This window comes from Danio rerio, chromosome 17 (assembly GCF_052040795.2).
Source record: "Danio rerio strain M-AB ecotype USA chromosome 17, GRCz13ab, whole genome shotgun sequence".
NCBI classification, from domain to species: domain Eukaryota; kingdom Metazoa; phylum Chordata; class Actinopteri; order Cypriniformes; family Danionidae; genus Danio; species Danio rerio.
Genome location: NC_141037.1, coordinates 6,117,501 through 6,139,229, shown reverse-complemented (window position 1 = coordinate 6,139,229; position 21,729 = coordinate 6,117,501). Strand labels below are relative to the sequence as shown.

General features: G+C 37.0%; 1 protein-coding gene and 1 long non-coding RNA gene across 4 annotated transcripts in view; one reads left to right on the top strand and one right to left on the bottom strand.

The window, feature by feature from the left end:
- The window catches only part of cdc5l (CDC5 cell division cycle 5-like (S. pombe)), a 452,249-nt gene that overhangs the window by 380,751 nt on the left and 49,769 nt on the right, over positions 1-21,729 (bottom strand). The gene's annotated exons all lie outside the window — the stretch shown is intronic.
- Positions 17,781-21,425, top strand: LOC147839890 (uncharacterized). Its single transcript, XR_015513052.1, has 2 exons — positions 17,781-20,149; positions 21,295-21,425. It is a non-coding gene; the product is annotated as an uncharacterized LOC147839890 (long non-coding RNA).

The window sequence follows — 21,729 nt, the reverse complement described above, 5'->3', positions numbered from 1 at the left end:
TCCAACCTGGTATTATCTTCATGACTTTTGCATAGGAAAGCCATACACTGTAGCTTTGTATAGCTAAAAAAAAAGTTGTTGAAACCTGATTTACTTATTAAATTAGGTTAAAGTAACAAAAAAAAAAAAAAAAAAAAACATTTGTTGTCGTGACTTTTTGTGATATAAGTTTTTACAGTGCAGGAAAACCTCATATATGGCCAACCTATATACAAAATTACTAAAATGTGATGCACTGTATTAAAAAAAACTTAATTTTACGGTTTATTTCCGGCAAATAAATATGTAAAATAATGGCTATTAAATTGCAGAAATATTCCAGAAAATTTATATAAAGTAAATTTCTGTAATTTAATATTAGTTATTTTTCGGTATATTTCTGTAATTTAACATCCATTATTTTACGGTATGTTTCTTTAATTAAATATCTGTTAGTTTATGGTATATTTCTGTAATTTAATAGGCGTTATTTTACGGTATATTTCTGTTATTTAAAATCTGTAATTTTTTTTAAGGTATATTTCTGTAATTTAATGGGCGTTATATTATGGTATATTTCTGTAATTTAATATCTGTTAGTTTACGGTATATTTCTGTAATTTAATGGCCATTATTTTATGGCATATTTCTGTAATTTAATATCCGTTATTTTACGATATATTTCTGTAATTTAATATCCGTTATTTTACGGTATATTTCTGTAATTTAATATCCGCTATTTTACGGTATATTTCTGTAATTTAATATCTGATATTTTACGGTATATTTCTGTAATTTAATATCCGTTATTTTACGGTATATTTCTGTAATTTAATATCTGATATTTTACGGTATATTTCTGTAATTTAATATCTGATATTTTACGGTATATTTCTGTAATTTAATATACATTATTTTACGGTATAGTTCTGTAATTTAATATCCGTTATTTTACGGTATATTTCTGTCATTTAATATCCGTTATTTTACGGTATATTTCTGTAATTTAATATCTGATATTTTACGGTATATTTCTGTAATTTAATATACATTATTTTACGGTATAGTTCTGTAATTTAATATCCGTTATTTTACGGTATATTTCTGTTATTTAATATCTGATTTTTTACGGTATATTTCTGTCATTTAATATCTGTTATTTTACGGTATATTTCTGTTATTTAAAATCTGATATTTTACAGTATATTTCTGTAATTTAATATCTGTTATTTTAAGGTATATTTCTGTTATTTAATATCTGTTATTTTAAGGTATATTTCTGTAATTTAATATCCGTTATTTTATAATATCCACGGTGGACCAAATTTATACATTTCATTCAGTGTCATCTAATTTAATAATCAAACTTGCTGTTATGTTTCCAGTGTTTTAAGGGATACTGAGTGGTTCTCAGTGACATCTGTGATATTAAATAAACAGTGCAAGCTATTTATTTATATATTTAAGCACCTATTAATGTATGACCATTAAAGACTGCACGTAATTTTTATTTTACTGTTACTATTTTAGTTAATGTTTAACTTCTATGTGCGAGCCAGTGAATAATAAAATACAAACAACGCATCTAGATTTACAGACACCTACAAATGCTTTTGTTTAAAGAAACATGTTTTGTGAACGCTTATGCTGTCTGTCGGGGCTCTAGACTGGAATTAATATATGTGGCTCAAACGTACATTCACAATGGTATGAACCAATATAGGGGTGATCAAATTTATATTGAAGTTATCGGTTATTTTTATTATTAATATTATTTAAGATACAGATCATAGCAAATTATTTCTTAACTATTAAAGGGCAGACTCCATACATTTTGTTTTGATGTGCTTCAGGAGGAGGGAACAAGTGTTAATTAACCCCACAAGCTCCCTTGTAATTCGCACCCTGCTTTAAATCAGAAAACATAAATGTTACCTGCATATATCGTGTCAAATTTATATTGGAGAAGTGATTTAAAATCCGGATGTGCGTGACTTGGAAGTGTTGGACAATGCTGGAATGATGTTTATTATGAGAAATCAAAAAATAAAGAAAGCTTAACCTGGTGTTTAACTGCGTTTATAAAGACCAACAAAAATGCCTCTAGTGCTGATTTAATTTTAAGCCGTGATCAGTGAGTTGTTCAAATATGCAAACGTGGACACGGCTAATTGCGAAATGAACAAAAGATGTGACTCGGCTAATGATACCGGGCCGTTTTCACACTAATGAACAGACCCTCGAGGTAGCCAATGCTATCAAAGCATGTGGGGCAAAGAATATGTTTTTTCATCCGCGGCCTGACTAATTATACGAAAATAACAGCCAAGATGGAACAGCATACCTTTTCTTCAGAACGACCGGAGGATTTTTGCTTAGCTTGGCATTTGAAACGGCTCCTCGATATTTGACACCTCTGCAAAGTAGTTTGCCAAACTGAACCGTAGCCACGTCCAAAAGCCCAGAGCACAAATACAGCTCTGAGCACCTGGGTGTCTTGATGCTTGACAAGAAACAGACCACAGCCTAAAAAAAAACCTACTTCAGCAAGCCTCTGTTTCTTTAAACAGGTGGTCTCAGGGCAGGCCGTGTTTAAAGTGATGTTGGGAACTCCTTCAGTAGATTAACTAGTCTGCGAGGACCACAAATGTGCTCCAATTTGCAGAAAAAAAAAAACCCACGGCTGCAAGCATGTTACACGTGTTCACTTTATAAAACATATGATCATTTCAGGATTGCAATAACAAATAAAAACTTTTTAATTTATTTAAAAAAGGGGCTGCATTGTGCCTTAGTGGTTAGGACTGTTGCCTCACAGCAAGAAGTCGCTGGTTCGAGTCCCGGCTGAGCCAGTTGGGATTTCTGTGTGGGGTTTGCATTATCTCCTTGTGTTGGCGAGAGTTTCCCCCGGGTGCCCCAACAGTCCAAACACATGCACTATAGGTGAATTGAATAAACTAGTGTGTGTGAAAGAGTGTGTATGGGTGTTACCCAGTGCTGGTTTGCACATGGAAGGGTATCCGCTCCATGAAACATATGCCGGAATAGTTGGCAGTTCATTCCACTGTTGCGACCCCTGATAAATGACCTGATCTCTAAACACTGGTTAGTATTCAAAACATACAGATGTTTACACTTACCGGCCACTTTATTAGGTACACCTGTCTAACTGCTCGACAACGCAAATTTCTGATTAGCCAATCACATGGCGGCAACGCATTTAGACATGTAGACAGGGGCAAGATGTTCTGCTGCAGTTCAAATCGGCGAAGAAAGCTGATTTAAGTGACTTTGTACGTGGCATGGTTGTTGGTGCTAGACGGACTGGTCTGAGTATTTTAGAAACTGCTGATCTACTGGGATTTTCGCCCATCTCTAGGGTTTACAGAGAATGGTCTGAAAAAGAGAGAATATCCAATGAGAGGCAGTTCTGTGGGCGCAAATGCCTTGTTGATGCCAGAGGAGAATGGCCAGACTGGTTCCAGCAAATAGAAAGGCAACAGTAACTCAAATAACCACTCAATATAACCGAGGTCTGCAGAAGAGCATCTCTGAACACACAACACATCCAACCTTGAAGCAGATGAGCTACAGCAGCAGAAGACCACACCGGGTGCCGCTACTGTCAGCTAAGAACAGAAAACTGAGGCTACAATTCACACGGGCTCACCAAAATTGGACAATAGAAGATTGGAAAAACGTTGCCTGGTCTGATGATTCTCCATTTATGCTGCAACATTCGGATGGTAGGGTCAGAATTTGGCATCTACAACATGTGACTACAGTGTACCCATGTACTGATGGCTACTTTCAGCAGGATAAAACACTGTGTCATAAAGTGAGAACCATCTCAGACTGGTTTCTTAAAAATGGCAATGAGTTCACTGTACTAAAATGGCCTCCACAGTCACCAGATCTAAATCCAATAGTGCACCTTAGGGATGTGGTGGAACGGGTGATCGGCATCATTGATATGAGGCTGACAAGTCTGCAGCGACTGGGTGATGCTATCATTTCAATATGAATCAAATTTTCAGAGGAATATTTCCAATACCTTGTTGAATCTGTGCCATGAAGGATTGAGGCAGTTCTGAAGGCAAAAGGGGGTCCAACCCGGTACTAGTAAGGTGTACCTAATAAAGTGGCCAGTGAGTGTACATTCTCTATGAACGTTTTTACTAAAAAAATTCACATCCATAATGCTTGAATTGCTCAAGAAATATATAAATTTTTTCAGTTTTTTTTATTATTATTAAGATTTACAGGAGTCACCCAATAACATCTAATTCAGTTTAACATAGTTACATATAGTTGTATTAGTCAAAAATATTCACAAGAATCTTATAATGACGTTAAACTTATATTTAAGATTTAAAATTGTATTTTATCCCAGTAATGGGTTGCAGCTGGAAGGGCATCCGCTTTGTAAAACATATGCTGGATAAGTTGGCAGTTCATTCCGCTGTGGTGACTCCTGATAATTAAGGGACTGAGGAGAAGGAAAATGAATGAATTGTTTTTTATTAAAATATTTATTTAATGATCACATTTTGGCAGCAAAATTGTAAATAATTTTCATTTTTGTATGTTTTAATTTCATTATTTAATTTTAATTATTCAAAATCATTTTGTAAGATGAATATTTTAACATAACTGTGTACTTTACACTAAATGCCAATAGAATATATTTTCTCCTCAAATGTTAATTGAAACATTAAAGTAGACACTTTATTAAAGTGGCTTATGATACAGTTTGTCAGAATTTAATCTCCAATTTGTTAATTTAAAAGTCTATGTGGTCTATTTATAGGTTGTTTGGTTTATGGTGTGTTTAATTGCATTTTGTTCTACCACATCTAAAATGGTATACTAATAATAAAGCCTATTTCTTTCCCTTAACGCTTTTTCCTCTTCACAGAACAACATTCATTAACATGAGGATTCATGAACATCAAGAGATCAAACAACACACTGTATTAATTATAACGCTGAGATGTTCCTCATTAAACATCGGTCTAAAAATGAAATTACTCAGCTGTTGATGTTTAAAATGAACTACTCATAAAATTAACAGAAACATGATTCAGAGTGAATCATTGGGGAGATTTTTTGGTGTACTGACCTCCTCTGAAGCAGCAGGAGAGCCTTCAAACTGGATGTGTTTCTTCATACGTGGTTCAAGGCAAAGTTCACAACAAGGATGACAGCTTTTGCTACTAAAAGCATGAGATTATACACTATTCCTATACTATATGAAGCTAACGTTAACATACAGCGCAAATGATATGAGGGAGACCGTTAGGATTTTTAAAAAAATTTCGCGCAAATGAAAGTACTCCGTGAAATAGGCGTTGTCATCTTTAAAGTTTCTGTTGTGAATATTTTGGTAGTCGCCAACAGAACGAAAAACGTGATAAAGCGTCTCTATTACTGTTTTAGTTTAGAAACGGCAGTTAAATAATATTAGCTATATGATTGAAAACCTCTTCAAATAGTTGCTCTCATTCAAGTGCTGTAGGAGATAAGAGCCCCTTTCACACATACAGACCTTTCCGGAAAATTACCGGCAATTTTCCGGAAAGGTTGTATGTGTGAACAGGTCCTTTTTGAAAATACCGGTAAATTCGTTCCGGCTATTTTCCGGAAAGAGAAGTTGTAACATTACCAGTAATTTGCCGGAATGCTGCGCTGTGTGAATGCAGAAGGAAGATTGCCGGAATAAGCACATGCACGTCTAGAACGTGGTGACATAAGACGTCTGCTTTAGCCAATCAGAACAGTCAGACGCATTCACGTCCGCGTGGTTTATGAGAATAAAAGCATTTGAATATTTTTCCAGACACATTTAGCTGCTAGGAGTTAGTCAGATAACGTTTATATGTTCTTCTTAATGCCAACTGTGTAAATAATCATCGATGAGATGCTTATGATAAGCCGTTGTTTGTTTACCTTCAAGCTTTGCGTGTGCCCATGAAACAGCCTGTGAGCGCCTGCACACGCACATATTATGAACATCTCGACATGCGAAAGTGATCCTGCGAAAGTTGTTCACAATATTGATCATCCACAGAGTTTGTAATTTAGTCAAATGTTTACAAACACAAGCGCAGCCGTTTAAAGCTCATTTGTGGTGAATGATGTCAGAATTTACCGGTATTTTGGAATGGATGTGTGAATGCTCTTTTCCAGAAAAATTCCGTAACGTCCTCGCCTGTGTGAACAGCGCTTTTTTGTAAATACCGGTAAAGTTGTTCCGTAAATTTTCCGGATATTTACCGGTATCACTGTGGTCATATGGTCATGCTAAGGTCTAAGGTCTAAGGGTTAAGGTCATATGACGTCGTGCATTCAAATGACTGTGGTCGGAGAAACTTCATGTTGTTTTTCGTGCTATTCGTGTTTTAGGTAATGAAGGTTATATTGTGTGGATTCTATCACTGAATTGTTATCTTTAATATTTTCAAAAATCCTTTAGCTACTTAAAATCCATTATACTATTGTAAATGATAAATTTTTTTAAAGATAGCATCAATGATATCCATTTTTCTCATTATATTATTACTATGTTGTAGAGATGTTCATGTTATGCTTGTAAATGTGATATCGACACTAAGTTGCTGTGTTTCTGGTGGTTGCTATTGTTGCTAAGCGTTTGTTGTTATTTACTGGTGTTCAAGCGTTCACAGCTAGCTGATGATTAATAACAAAGGCTGCATCCGAAACGGCCTACTCAGAAGGTACTGCATTTAAATTTAAACGTACTACTCGACCATTGGAAAAGTACATTCTATACAAGGCAAGGCAAGGCAAGTTTATTTATATAGCACATTTCATACACAGTGGCAATTCAAAGTGCTTTACATAAACAAGAATAAAAGAGACAGGTGTAAGAAATTAAAAAATAAAAAAAATAAAAATTATAAAAATAAGAATAAAAATAGATAAAACAAATAAAAATGTGTAAAATGTTATAAGATAATGAAAAAGAAGAGAGAAAAAAAACACGATAGTGCGTTCTGTCGGACACAGCACAGTGCTCATTCAGTAAAGGCACAGCTAAACAAATTTGTTTTCAGTCTTAATTTGAATGTGCCTAATATTGGAGCACATCTGATCATTTCCGGAAGCTGATTCCAACAGCGAGGAGCATAGTGGCTGAAGGCAGATTCACCCTGCTTTGACTGAACTCTTGAAACTTCTAGTTTATATGATCCTAAAGATCTGAGTGATTTGTTAGGTGTGTATTCAATCAGCATATCTGTAATGTATTGAGGTCCTAGGCCATTTAGTGATTTATAGACCAATAATAATACTTTAAACTCTATTCTGAATGTAACTGGGAGCCAGTGTAGAAACCTGAGGACAGGTGTGATGTGCTCTGATTTCCTGGTTCTAGTCAGAATCCTGGCCGCAGCGTTCTGGATGAGCTGTAACTGTCTGACTGCCTTTTTGGGAAGGCCAGTGAGGAGGCCGTTACAGTAATCCACCCTGCTGCTGATAAAAGCATGAACAAGTTTCTCTAAGTCTTCACTGGAAACAAAGCATCTGATTCTTGCAATGTTTTTGAGATGATAGTATGCTGATTTACTGACTGCTTTGACATGACTGTTGAAACTCAGATCTGACTCCAGAGTCACACCAAGATTCTTGACCTCATTTTTTGTCGTTTGACCCTTAGTGCTAAGGTGCGCATTCACAGTGAGAACCTCATCTATGTTCCCAAACGCAATGACTTCAGTTTTCTCCTTGTTTAACTGAAGAAAGATTTGGCACATCCAACTGTTAATTTCATCAATGCATTGGCAGAGGGTGTCAATGGGGCTGTAGTCATTAAGCAGTAAGGCTAGGTAGATCGAGTGTCATCAGCATAGCTGTGGTAGGAGATTTGGTTCTTTCTCTTTATTTGGCTCAGAGGGAGCATGTAAAGGTTAAACAGGAGAGGTGCCAGAATCGAGCCTTGTGGGACTCCACATGTCATGGGTGTCCACCTTGACCTATGGTCACCTAAACTGACATGGTAACCTCTCCCTTCAAGGTAAAATCTGAACCATTTGAGTACTGTCCCAGACAGCCCAACCCAGTTTTCCAGCCTATCCAGAAGTATGCTGTGATCGACAGTGTCAAATGCAGCACTGAGATCGAGCAATACCAGCACTGTTATTTTACCTGAATCTGTGTTTAGGCGTATATCATTGATTATCTTTATAAGAGCGCTCTCTGTACTGTGATGTGCTCTGAAACCAGATTGAAAATTGTCTTAACACCCCCTGAGGTTTAAGAACTTGTTAACCTGGTTGAAAACAACTTTTTCAATGATTTTGCCAATGAAAGGGAGATTTGAGATTGGCCTGTAATTGCTCAATAGGGTGTTATCCAGGTCGCTCTTCTACAAGAGGGGTTTAACAACTGCAGTTGTAAGTGAGTTTGGAAAAATCCCTGATAGAAGTGAGGCATTTACCACTTTTAGAAGATCCATTTCTAAACAGGTAAACACCGTTTTGAAGAATGATGTGGGGAGCGTGTCTAGACTGTAGGTTGATGTTTTCATAGCTTGCACAGTCTCTTCTAAGATTTTACCATTAATCGCCATGAAATCAGACATAATGTCTGATTTCTTAAGTTGTGGTTTGACATTGACACAATTTGGCTGATTGGATGAGCTGATTGCCTTTCTGATATTATTGATCTTGTCAGTAAAGAAATGAGCAAACTCATTACATTTGCTTTCAGAGAGTAGCTCACTGGGAATTTGACTGGGGGTGTTTGTGAGTCTCTCTATTGTTGCAAAGTGTGTGCGAGCATTATTTACGTTGTTGTTTGTACAGTATGAATATGAGAAGTATGAATGGAATTCAGATGTACTACATTTGCCATTTTGTCATGGTCACGCAACCTACCTGCGTCAGTTGCGTTGCTTCTCTTCCATTCATGAATTCTCTCGTGGGGCATCATGGGATAGCATAGCGTGCATGGGATGCGAACTTCAGATTCTCACCGGAAGTAGTAATCATCCGGGTACTTCTCGCATACTGGTTTTTGAATTCTATGAATTTGGACACACTACTCAGCTCGGTTAGGACACTAGAATAGAATAAGACACTATTCTGGCTGATTTGCATGTTGAATCTAAATGTGAGCAGTATTTAATTTATTTAGTTAGTTTGTATTGTGTAGGATTTCCCATGATTTGTTTTTCTGCTTATAACACCATAGCAAACTCCTAATAACAATATAGGAACTGCCTCAAACATCATAACAATCACTTTACACTGTACATTAACACTATAGCAACCACTTAAAACATTATGGCAATAACATTAACAGCATAACGTCGACTGCCTATCCGCTTGTTAAGTGGTGACGTGTTGGTGATGTATGCAATACTGTTTCAAAAGTATTAAATCGCTTTGTAAAGTTTATTATTACCATTTCAAGAATCTCCCCACTCAGTTGAATAGAGCGATTGGACCCGGACGCCGCTTCGCGTGACATCACACTTAACAAGCGGATAACCACAGTCCCTTTAAGGCAAGTCATTACACTCTGCGGCCATCTTTGAAATGCCTCTCGGGCAGTATACTCGGGCATTCTGTCTGAATAGGAAAACATCAAATTCTCCAAAACTGTTTGCCAAGCTTACAATTAAATTTCATATTAGGAAACCAATAAAATTAAACAACAAGTCTCTTTAGTTTTATTTCTAGACGTCCAAACCACACAAAATCTGCAGAAAAAAAGGTCCAAGGCCCTCCCCGAGAGTATTGTCTGTCTGTAGCAATTAATGATTGGCTCATGTACTAGAAGGCGGGCTTTTTTCACCATATAGCGATTGATGATTGGTTCTTGTACTGGTAGGGGGGGCTTTATTTACCATAATGACAGTTACACTTTTCCCTATTTAAAAAGATACGAGTGACATGTCTTGTGTATACTAGAGTCTTTGCTATAGCCCATAGATATATACACTAGATGTCGCCTGGCCAATTGTTGTCTATTGGACGGAATGCGTTAATAGCCATCTTGGCACAGCCATCTTGGTACAGGGTAGCGTTCCTTTGAAATGAATGCGGGACCAAGGTACAGTGGAGGACTGTGGCCATCCAAAGCCAGAGATATACACATATACACATATATCTGTGATCGGGAGTTTTCCTGGATGTTAGTATGAAATTTTTTCTTTTCTAATTACGAAAATTATAATTTTACATCACTTTTCTACATTGATGGATCAGTGACCGCACGGGCATTCCTGACAGAAAGCTTGTGTTTGTGTGTACAGAAATGTACTATTCACCCTCCCTGTTAAATTTGATCTAATCTGTGTCCTGAAACACAGCTCCTCTCCTGCTTTCACTTCTCATACTGACGGAGGGAGCGATTCGTTTGTGAATGAATCCCCCGAACGAATCTTTCACTAGCCGACAATAATATGAGTTTCTGGCAGCGCAGCATCTCGTTGTCATATTTCTTTTGCATTGTTTGCTGATTTTATTTAACAAAACTAGCATAAGCCGAGTGTTAAGTGTGAGTTGGAGCTGCTTTGCCTTATGGTGAATGCAGTAAGTGACTGTTATCATCAATAACGTTACCTGTGTACCAGAAAAAAAAACATAATATTACCTATGAAATGTTCTGCCTTTGTTCTTTGTTTTCTCGTTACTACACCCGTAGACAGCGCTAAAGTCCCGCATCTTCACGTAATAACACTCTCTTGACTAGTGCGGTTGAATGACATTTGTCCTGGGAGCACTGTAGCAATGTGGCGGCGCTATTGACGTATGCTCAGGGTCCCTATGCGATATCTAGTGTATATATCTATGGCTATAGCCAAAGAACTTTGAATGACCAAGAGGCGACACTCAATAGAACATTCCATTGCAGCAGCAGCGCCCAGCAACAGCCCCGGATTCCACCATTTTGGAGTGAAATCGATTGGCTGTCCATTAGATCTTATTGCTGTCGCGATGGTAAGCAGCTGCTTTGTTTTTTTATTTATTTATGTAAAAAGTGCATTAAAGCTGAGATACAACCTGAAAGATGACAATACTGCACTTACAATCACAATCATCACTTTTAATACTTTATTTTACAGATTTATAATATACTGTTATTCTATTGGAGTTTTCATTCCAAAATGGCCACTGCGCCATAGTAGCTGTTTTGTTTAATTGTACTAGAGCAGAGGTGTCCAAACTCAGTCCTGGAAGGCCGGTGTCCTGCAGATTTTAGATCCAACTTTCCTCAACACTGCAAGGATGTTTCTAGAAAGCCTAGTAGAGGGGTGTCCAAACTGGGTCCAGGAGGGCTGGCATCTAGCAGATTTTAGCTTCAACTTGCTTCAACACACCTGCAAGGAGAATGCCTGGTAAGAGCTTAATTAGCTAGCCCAGGTGTGTCTGATCGGGGTTGGAACTAAACTTTGACACTAAAGTTTAGTGGTGTCAAAAGCCCCTTTCACTCAGTGATACCGGTAAATATCCGGAAAATTTACGGAACGACTTTACCGGAATTTACAAAAAAGCGCTGTTCACACAGGCGAGGACGTTACGGAATTTTTCTGGAAAAGAGCATTCACACATCCATTCCAAAATACCGGTAAATTCTGGCATCATTAACCACAAATGAGCTTTAAACGGCTGCGCTTGTGTTTGTAAACATTTGACTACATTACAAACTGTGGATGATCAATATTGTGAACAAATTTCGCAGGATCACTTTCGCATGTCGAGATGTTCATAATATGTGTGTGTGCAGGCGCTCACAGGCTGTTTCACAGGCACACGCAAAGCTTGAAGGTAAACAAACAACGGCTTATCATAAGCATCTCATCGATGATTATTTACACAGTTGGCATTAAGATGAACATATAAACGTTATCTGACTAACTTCTAGCAGCTAAATGTGTCTGGAAAAATATTCAAAGGCTTTTATTCTCATAAACCGCGCGGACGTGAATGCGCCTGACTGTTCTGATTGGCTAAAGCAGACGTCTCACGTCAGCACGTTCTAGACGTGCACGCGCTCTTTCCGGCAATCTTCCTTCTGCATTCACACAGCGCAGCATTCCGGCAAATTGCCGGTAATGTTACAACTTCTCTTTCCGGAAAATAGCAGGAAACAATTTACCGGTATTTTCAAAAAGGACCTGTTCACACATACAACCTTTCCAGAAAATTGCCGGTAAATTTCCAGAAAGGTCTGTATGTGTGAAAGGGGCTAAAGTTAACTTTTGACACCAGCCCTCCAGGGGTTGGGGGGTGGATGATCGCAAAGTGAAGAGCACGGGGATGTCATCATGGCAAAGATAAAGGAAATCTGTTAAAACAATTGTTATTAAAACTATTATGATAGATATATACAAATGGGGGCTAATAATTCAGGAGGGCTAATAATTCAGACTTCAACTGTAGCTCTGAGCCGGACGGTTTCATGTCCGCTGCGTCTCTGGCTGTTGTAATGACAGGCTGTTGTTTGCTCTGGCTGTGGTGCGGCACTGGCTAAACTCAGACTCCTCAGCGGTCTTCAGATCAGGTCGTATGAAGCCAAAATCCCCACTCCACCCTACTCATCTCCACCCATTAACATCAAAACTTGTCCTCATCAGACGGGTGATGGATGTGAACCACATGTTGGAGCTCTCAGTTGGGAGCTTATACACTTCATGAAATATTTTGTGTATTGAGGAATAATAACTCGAGCAATTTATAATCACTTTCAGTGTCATTTTCTGATCCGTTAGCCATTGATAATGTTGGAACATATGCAAATACAATCCTGAATACATTTTGTGTCCAGTCTAAAAAAATGCGGGATCATATTAATCCAACTTTGAGTCAAACATGGACAATTACATTTTTTAAGTGCAATTTAAATTATTATTTTTAACCCAGCTGATGGGTTTGTCTATTTATGACCCAATATTGCTATAGCTAAAACAACCCAGCACTTTTTAGAGTGACAGTTTTGTATGAAATACCTGGTTGTTTTGATTTAAATCAATATTATCTTTATTCATTTATTTTCATTCAGCTTAGTCCCTTTATTAATCAGGGGTTGCCACAGCGGAATGAACCACCAACATATCCAGCATATGTTTTACACAGCTGCAAGCCAGTACTGGGAAACACCCATACACACTTATTCACTCAAACCTTAATCCACCTTTGGGTCAAATATGGACATTTTTTTTTTCAGTGCAATTTAAATTATTATTTTGAACCCAGCTGTTGGGTTTGTTCAAATTTGAGCCAATGTTGCTAGGGGCTAAAACAACCCAGCATTTTAGAGTGAGAGTTATGTATGAAATAACTTGTTGTTTTGATTTAAATCAATATTATTATTATTATTATTATTATAAACTGTAAAAAGGATGTGTTGTTGTAAACCGGAATTGGGTGATTTTTACAATTAAATTCAAACTTAAAATAAAAGTTGAGTTTGAGTTTATTAATCCAACCTTGGATCAAATATAGACAATTACATGTATTTTTTTTTCAATGCAATTGAAAACAATATTATTTTTTTAACCCAGATGCTGGCCCTGCTGAAAAATCCAGCTTAAACCAGCCAAGGCTGGTTGGCTGGTTTTAGCTGGTCAACCAGGCTGGTTTTAGAGGGGTTTTGGCCACTTCCAGGCTGGTTTCCAGCCATTTCCAGCCTGGTCTTAGCTGGTCAGGCTGGAAAATGACCAGCTAAATCCAGCAAAAACCAGCTTGACCAGCCTGGTTTAAGCTGGACATAGCTGGTTTTGGCTGGACTCCCAGCTTGGCTAGGCTGGTCATCTCCCAGCCTGACCAGCTAAGACCAGGCTGGAAACCAGCCTGGAAGTGGCCAAAACCCCTCTAAAACCAGCCTGGTCGACCAGCTAAAACCAGCCAACCAGCCTAGGCTGGTTTAAGCTGGATTTTTCAGCAGGGGGGTTTGTCCATATTTGACCCAACGTTGCAAGGAGCTAAAAGAACCCAGCATTTTTAGAGTGACAGTTTTGGATGAAATACCTGGTTGTTTTTTTTTAAATCAATATTCTTATTATTATTAAACTGTAAGAAATGTGTTGTTGATAACCAACATTGGGTCAAAATTAGTTAAACCCAACATTGGGTGAATTTTTACGATTAAATTTAAACTTTTAAAACACTTTTTTAACCAAAAAGTTTGGTTTATTAATCCAATATTTGGTCAAATCTGGACAATAATTTTTTTTTTAAACTAAATTGTAGAAAATTGTTTAACCCAACTGTTGGGTTTGTCTTAACCCTGGCTCATTCTGAAAACATCCCGCTATATTTATTTCTGGAGAGCGCCAAAAATGTCTTAGGAGCAATGTTCATTTTGCAGTTTTTGTTTTAGCGAGTCCATAGGACGCCAGAGTGTATGCTTTTTCAGATCTCAAATTTCTCTCGCTAGTGTCATTCGAGCCTGCTGTTCTCACGTAAATCCACCAGAGGCCGCTGTCGACTGACTGACTGACCGATCGACTGTCCCACCCTCCTCCATCCCTAAGCACAACCAATAGTGTTTTCGAAAGCACGGATTGACCCGCCCAACCATTTCCCAGAAACCAACGACAGTTTGAAAAAGCAATCCAGAAAAAAAGCCCTTACCTAATTTTTACCATGTTTTCAGATTTGACCACATTCTCACCCTGTTATTTACTTGCTTATTTTATCTTTTATCCTCTCTGCTTCTCAAGACCGCTGACGTACATGGCGAGCCACTGGACAAACTGGTAACAGCGGGAAAGCCATCCAAGGTAATCGGTCAGCTAGTAAGCGCGAAAAGGAAAGGCGCCATTTTGCAACGTATCGTTTGTTTTAAAGACGAAATGCAGCCATACGTACTTCTGGCTGCATAATTCGAGATCTCCAGAAATATATACAGGGATACGTTTTCAGAATTATCCTATGTTGGTTTGTTTATAATTGAGTCAATGTTGCTAGGAGCTAAAACAACCCAGCATTTTTAGCGACAGTTTTTCTTTTAATCAATATATAATAATAATAATAATTATTATTATTATTAAACTGTAAAAAATGTGTTGTAAACCAGCATTGGGTAAACTATTGACAAAACCAACATTGGGTTAATTTTTTAAATTAAATTTAAACTTTAAAAACACCTACATTTTTGTTAAATTTTGACCCAACATTTTAGTTACTTATTTAACCCAATGGTTGAGTTAAACATATTTGGTGCTTTGTTTGGTTATTTTTAACCTTTATTGATTATATATTAATAACTCAACTCACTGAAAAAAATATTCAGAGATGATTCCTTGGATTTACTCAATTTTTTATGTTAAGTGGTTGTAAACAATTTATTTGTGTTGAATTAACAAATTAAGTTTAACATTATTAAACTTAATTTGTTTGTTTAAATTTAACACAAATAAATTGTTTGCAACAGTTCTGCATGCAACACTTTTTTCAGTTAAATATTTTTTGCTTGGTTATTTTTAACCTTTATTTGGTTATTTATTTAATAACTCAACCAGTTGGGTTAAAAAATTGAATTTCAACAGATTTAACTGCGTAATGTTGTTTTTGCGTTTATTCAAGCTATTACGCAATAGTATAGTTTTTTTTTTTGGTCAAATTACCTCTGTCATGTTTTTATATAAGTTTCACCATCCAAGACCATCTTTTAGACGCGTTCGGATGAGGTTTAAATGTATTGTACTTTCTGGACACTGTGAACACAGAAACGCCAACTGACCCAGCCGAGGCTCGCACCAGCGACCTTCTTGCTGTGAGGCGACAGCACTACCTACAGCGCCACTGCGTCGCCGCATTAGGTTAATCTATATAACCCAATGCATTCGGTTAAAATAACCTAGTTGGGAAGGTGCTATAATAACATAGTTGGGTTATATGTTGGGGTATTTTTAACCCAACAATTTTAACAGAGTGTATCTATAATTTTAAATTAAAATATATGTTATAAAATCTATCTATCTATCTATCTATCTATCTATCTATCTATCTATCTATCTATCTATCTATCTATCTATCTATCTATCTATCTATCTATCAAAATTAAGCTCAGAGCTACTAAACTAACTCAAAGCCACATAACACGAGTTGACCCTCTAGGTCAGTGTTTCTCAACTGGTGGATCGCGACCCAAAAGTGGGTCGCAGGAACATTTTCAGTGGGGCGCGGAATGTGAGCTCAAAAAAACAACAACAAAAGTTTAATTTTTTTTTAACTTATTTCAAAATAAAAGTCCGGTATTAGCAAAATGTGCGCGACAATCCTACCATTTGACTTGTGAAATTTAATTTTATTATAGCAACAAATATGTCGAAGCATGTAGTGAGGTTGAAACCTTCTAAATTAAAACGACATTTAGAAACCAGACATGTTTTATTAGCAGTTCAGTTTAGTTCATGGTAACTGAACATTTCCTTACCCTAGCCACTGTTTTTTTACTTTGTAATATTTCTATAATTTGATCAAATTTTTTTTTAAATGACAGCAATAAAATATTGTTTATTTGTAATTCTCTGTAAAAGTCTTATGATTTATCTGTCACTACTTGTTATGTTAACAAATAAATACCAACTAATTATAATTCCTAAAATTGTATTATAGTTCCTAAAAATTTGGGTCGCGACTTGATGACCATGTAAAACTGTGGGTCCCATCAACAAACCAGTTAAGAACCCCTGCTCTAGGTTGACAAAAAGCCCGTCTGGTTTGCAGTGATGGGGAAATGTTTTGGCTTTAGTTATTTTTACTGTTTAATACAGTTACAGTGATCGCAGATAAATTGTGTTTGATCTACATCTCGGTAATTATAAATGGCAGATGAAACTCGCGCTTCCCCAGCGATGATGACTTCAGCAGAAACACGGAGGGTGTATTTTAAGACGCTGTTTTCTTAAATACCCACAATGAGAGTTCAAGCCATGTGGACTCAGCATATTTCATATCAGAACAAATATATGTTTTCACGTGTTTACTTTCGAGCGCGGTGTGTTTTTTACATCTCGGAGTCTGCGTGTCTCCGTGAATGAGTTGTATTCATTTCATCTCCCTAATACATCAAGACACTTCTCCCAAAAAACCGCCAAACGCGGCCATAAAATAGTGTGAACATATTGAGGATCCATTACGATGGAGACATTACTTTCAGATATTCAAATCAGGGGAGTGTGATGGAGGTGATTTACATGATTAAGCATGGTAAATCTGCCAGTGCTGGCAGAGGAGGACGCCTGAACAGACAAGGGGAAAAATCTATGCGTCTCCTCAAGGAAAAGCGCGCGTAGTCTTCATTTACCGGCATTATTTTCCCGCGCACACTTATATAATGTAACAAAACAGATATTTACTGTACAAAAATGAGTCAACTTATCTCGATACTGAATAGTTGAGCAAAAAAAAAAAAAAAAAACAATAATTTGGTTATTCAGCTATCTTAAATATGCGAACAACGTATTATTGCTCTTAATTAAAAAAAAATATAAATGAACCTAATAGGAAAGTGGATTAAAGAAATGGCATCGCATATGTCAATGGAAAAGATCATGTACATTGTCAAAAAGAAACTAAATGTGTTTGAAGATATCTGGAGACCTTTTAATAACTTTCTAAAGTACAATGTAAATGTTGACAGTCTACTACAACAAGACCAAGGAATATGGGAAGGATCATGGTCTAAACAGACTGAGGAAACACTCTCTATCTGATTTAAACATATCCCCCTTTTTTCCTCTTTCCCTTTTTTATTATATTTATTTATTTGTTTATTTATTAATATATATATATTTTTAAATTTATTTATTTAATTAATTTTTTAAGGGAATGAGTTGTTGGGAAGGAGAATGGGGGGTAAAAAGTTTGCTGTGCCTTCATGATTATTATTCTGTAATTGTGTAATCTGTTGTGATATGCAAATTGAAAAAAAAGTAATAAATACATTATTATAAAAAAAGGTGAAAGACTATAGAAATTTATGCATCTTCTCAAGGTAAAAGAGCATGTCTTCATTTACCAGCATTACTTTCTAGCACATACTTATATAATGTGGCAAAACTGATATTTTCTGTATAAAAATGAGTCAACTTATCTCGATAATAAATAGTTGAGCAGAAAACTATATTAATTTCAATCATTTGGTTAGTCAGTTATCCCTGCTGAAATAAAAAGATAGAAAATCATAGACATCTATGCGTTGCCTCAAAGAAAAGAGCATGTAGTCTTCATTTACCAGCATTATTTTCCCGCACATACTTATATAATGTGGCAAAACAAATATTTACTGTACAAAAATGAGTCAACTTACCTTGATACTTGATAGTTGGCCAAAAAACTATATTTGTTTTAATAATTTGGTTAGTCAGTTATCCCTGCTGAAGCAAAAAGGTGAAAAACTTTAGAAATCTATGCGTCTCCTCAAGAAAAAGAGCATGTAGTCTTCATTTATCTGCATTATTTTTCCGCACATACTTATATAATGTGACAAAACAGATATTTACTGTACAAAAATGAGTCAACTTTTCTCAATACTGAATAGTTGAGCAAAAAACTATATTAATTTGGTTAGTCAGTTATCCCTGCTGAAGTAAAAAACTAAAGAAATCTATGCGTCTCCTCATGGAAAAGAGCACGTAGTCTTCATTGACCAGCATTATTTTCCAGCGCATAATGTTACAAAACAGATATTTACTGTATAAAAATGAGTAAACTTAAATCAATACTCGAAAGTTGGCAAAAAACTATATTAATTTCAATAATTTGGTTAGTCAAGTATCCCTGCTGAAATAAAAAGATAGAAAACTATAGAAATCTATGCATCTCCTCTAGGAAAAGAGCATGTAGTCTTCATTTACCAGCATTATTTACTTATATAATGTGGTTACATACACAAGCGCTCCTGGAAATGTATTTTACCAATGTATTTTTAAATGGAGATTTTGCACTTGCCTCCTCCTGTTGGTGCTTGTATTTAAGTGAAGTTTAATTTCCTTAAAAAGTTTAAGTTACTAATTTCGAGAGGATAACATGCTTATGGTTGTTCCGACGTAATCTCACGACAATTCGTAACTTTTTGATTTAGTGGCCAATTCGTATGAATTCGTACAATCTAATTCATACAATTTAGTACGATTTGCTCATCACTCAATGACAATTTGGGTTAGGTGCCACGCCTCCTTTTTAAAATCGTACATTTTCGGACGTTTGAACTCGAATTAGCCACTAAACTGGCAAAACGTAAAATACTTACGTTTCCTAGTGAGATCAGGCTGGATTGTTCTCAGCTGTTACCGTATCAGCTCGTGATTGATTTTCCAATCAGATGATTCCAGATGATTCACTATAAATAACCAGAGTTTTCTTATCTCAATATCTTCGTCTTGAAGAACCTTCACCCACAACCTACTCTCCCTCCTTTCAAGCTCTTAGCGAGTACACCTCTCCTCAGTCATCCATTTACGTCATTTAGCTAGAAATAAGCCGGGGGGAGTTTATCAAGATCTACCTAAGCTCAAACTTCCCTCTTGCCCCACAAACGGGAGGGAGCCCCAGGCTCAAGGATCTCATAAGCTCAGGGCTCTCTCCCAAGACAGCAAGCCAAACAAGCTTTTTTTATCAATCATCAGCTAAGTGTGAACTCTTGAAATGGCTTTTCGTCTTGCTTTACGCTTGAACAGCTAAATTAATGCATAGATTTTAATTCCATTTAAACATTGATGCTGTAAAAGTTATATGAAAGTGAAAATATTCCCACTAACCTCTCACCGGAAGTTTATCAGTGGCTGAAAAACACTAGCTGAGCTAATGCGATGCCCCTGGTAAAATCTAGACGGGATACAGCTGCAGATACATCAATATGGCATCATTTTTGACACACTGTACAATAATTAATATTTGTGCAGTACTGTGAGGGTAGGGGTAGACCAGGGCCGGATTAACCAATGGGTCTTATGGGCACAGGCCCCAGCAAGGGGGTGGGGGGAAACAATTTCTGAGTTTTTTTTTTTGGCTAACTGCAAAAAGCACACCTAGTTGGAATAAGCTTTTCACGGTTTACACCAATCAATCCCTGAGTGACAGAGACAACAAGAGTAAAAAGCGTGTCAGCAATACAGCTTGAGTGGCGCATCTCGTAAATTCAATTTAATTCAATTTAGCTTTATTTGTATAGCGCTTTTACAATGTAGATTGTGTCAAAGCAAGCGGCAACCTCCTGCTCTCCCTCAGGAAGCCAATACGGAAGTAACTAAAACTGCAATTCATCCGAAATTCCGCTAGTCGTGGCCGCTCCTGGCTCCAAAACAGAGCAAATTTCAATTGAGCCCACTGTTAGAATGGCCGACTTTACAGCAGAAAAAAAGGTGTTTACAGCCTGGTACAAAAAAAAGATTTTGGTTAATACAGCTAATATTACCCTTCATGACAACTGTGAGGGGGGTGAATTTTTTTATATTAAGTTATATTAAGTTTGCATAATTAAGGGCGTGGCCACTTGAGTGACAGCTAGATCTCGCTGGTCGCCGTCACGTCACCTCAGCTGAATCCTGCAGATTAGCCACTGAACTCGGCATATTTATCGTATTTCTGTGTTGTTTTATGTGGCTTTACACAGTCAACTGCCTTTTGGACTTGTTTCCCACAATTATTAGATGGCATGGCATGCTGAGTGAACTTAATTGTGCTCACAAACCATTCACGTGGCCTCCGTTTCCCATGTGAGTAAAGTTATATACTTATATACCATCTCTGTACATGTATTTGTTTTATTTAAGATCATTTATCGTTTATATTTATATTTAGAGCTGTAATGCACTCCAGAATCTGTCAGATTGATTAGCTGTAGGCTCTAGAACAGTCATCTGAAGCGTTATCATACAGTGTTATGCTGGATTTCATCAATAGTCTTACATTAACTAACACAGACTATATCTGAAGTGTTTGGAAGTAATTCGCGTTTTCCTACTGTTGAAAAACGTCATAAGAACAATGTTTAGTGGCTCAATGTATTACAGCAGTGTTTTTAAAAGTCTAAACACTTTATTGATATAGTGTACAACCAAGCACAAGTGGTCAGAACACAAACGAGTCACAGGTGATAAAGTATTAAGCGTTCTCCCAAAGTAAAGTGTGTCTGAACCAGGTCCAAGCTAAATGCTAGCAGGTGTCTGTAGCTCCGCTCACTCTCCGCCTCTTTGCCCTTGTTTGGTATCCCGCCGTGGGTGTGATGACGCGTGACCAAAATGGCGACGGTTGGCCGCGCCTACTTGTGGCTTCTTTTGCGCTCTTCAGAAACCTATGGGTGACGTCACGGACACTACATCCATATATTTTACAGTCTATGTGTCAAAGCAGCTTCACATAAATGGTCATAGTAACTGGAACAGTGTAGTTCAGTTTTTAGTGTTTAAGTTCAGTTCAGTTTAGCTCAGTTCAGTGTGATTTAATCATTACTGAGAGTTCAAACACTGAAGAGCAAATTCATCGATGCGTAGCTCTACCAATCCTGAACCATGCGAGGCAGTGGCGACAGCGGAGAGGGAAAAAAAAACTTCACCTGATGGGAATGAAGAAAAAAAACCTCGAGAGAACCAGACTCAGTTCGGCACGACCATTTTAATTTCTCCGCTGGCCAAAAAGTGCGCAGCATTATCTTTTGACGCGATTGCTCATCAACCTGGTTCAAATCCGATTCAAATGTAATAGATGGAGAGAAACTAAAAGAAAGAGGAGAGGAGGCATCTTTATTGAGGCATGTTCCATACACACCTTC